At 52.2% G+C, this 1,539-nt stretch overlaps 1 protein-coding gene across 1 annotated transcript in view; it reads left to right on the plus strand.

Moving 5' to 3' along the window:
- Positions 1–9: 9 nt before the first annotated feature.
- LOC119593783 overlaps positions 10–1,539 on the plus strand; it is a gene marked incomplete in the record, with an annotated part of 165,707 nt that continues 164,177 nt past the window's right edge. Inside the window, 1 exon segment of the mRNA XM_037942807.1 lies at positions 10–224.

Below are 1,539 nucleotides of genomic sequence, written 5' to 3' on the forward strand. Positions count from 1 at the left end.
AGGGGGAGGAGAGCTGGCCGGGCCCTCAGACGTACTCCAGTGGCCGAGCGGGAGGGTTGCGTCTTGCCCGATACTCACCCACTGGCTGCCTCACGCCCTCGCCGCTCTTACCTCTCGCCCGCCGCCCTACCGCAGTGTCGAGCTGCCTCACAACCTCTCCTGCAGGAATCTTGTCCCCGCCGTCGAGTGTGTGCTTTTCTGCCATTCGGGAATAACCGTGCATGGTGAGTACACAAGAGTTAGGGACGCTATCCACTCTTACCTTTAGCTGGCCTTGGCTTGAGGTGAATCCATTAAAGTAAACTAGAACCCATTCTTAGTGATGAGGACCGAGGGGCTACCAGACTCCTCCCCGCCCTCTCCTGCCCCAACTAGCATACGCTCTAGCTAGCGACGGCCCTGGGAGTGGAGAGCCATCGTCGCCTCGTGCCCTTAGCAGCCTCTCCCTCCTGACTTGGAAATACCCAAGTGAGTCCGAGGTGTACAGGTCATGTCACACGTGTAACGCCCCGACGGCCGCCCGCTGGTGTCACCAGGACTCGCCAGCGACGAAACAGTGCATGTCAGTTCGATGAGCTCCGACGTGAGACGCAGGCGAGGTCGAGGCCGCCAGCCTGCACGTGTGCGAACTCATGCCGCTGACAGCCCTTGGGACGGCGCTCGAAGGGATGTGAGTTATGACAGCCGATTCCTATGGTGTCTGGCGATTCACAGATGGAATTTCTCGAAGTGATGTTGCGCATTTCGTTATGTTTCCGGCTGGAGGCGAGGGTGTGATGCTTGAGACCCGCGAACACAGTATGTCGCTTTTTTTCCTTTGACCCGACATTGTTTTGACACTCGGTGGAATGTTAACTCGTTGGACGTTGCTGGAGAAGTGTTTCACTTTCAAGGGGGACCATTTTTTATCGACGGGGCCAGGAAGGGCGCACACAGATATGTTATTCTGCAATGAGTGTGCTCGTTAGCAACAAAAACATTACCACGGAATTAAAAAAAGGAAGTTTACCGATGGAGCACCATCAGCGAAGAGAAAAACGGGGCGCCGTTATGACCTTCACGCATTGTAGTCATATCGTTTATGAAAACAGTGGCCAGCATTACCTCCCACCACTGCGAGGAAGCGTATGTGTTATGACTCTGACCCTAGTTCTACCGCCAACGTTTCCGAAATTCTCGGGGAGCGACATTACAAAGTCCAGGTCATTATTTTCAAATGCTATAGGTCCCGGCGGCATAGCTGTGGAGCCCGAGGGAGCTGGGGAGCCTTGGAACAACTTTTACCCGCCAAAAAAAAATTGATTAACCGTCGCTACTATAGAATTTCTTTATAAAGGCTGTGCCCTCGTAATTGTAAAGCGCAGAGTAGCCATTTCTCCTTGACCATTGTCAGATTCTGGCGAAGGTATTTAATAACATTGTTTCAAAGATCGTGCGGTCGACAATAAGGAAATTGTAAAACCCTTCAGAGAAAAAGAGACACTGTTAGTTTACAGAGCAGACGATGAGAGTTGTAATGAATTGTGTTGGTAAACGGAA

The sequence above is a fragment of the Penaeus monodon genome, chromosome 32 (genome assembly GCF_015228065.2).
Source record: "Penaeus monodon isolate SGIC_2016 chromosome 32, NSTDA_Pmon_1, whole genome shotgun sequence".
In the NCBI taxonomy this organism is placed as follows: Eukaryota; Metazoa; Arthropoda; class Malacostraca; order Decapoda; family Penaeidae; genus Penaeus; species Penaeus monodon.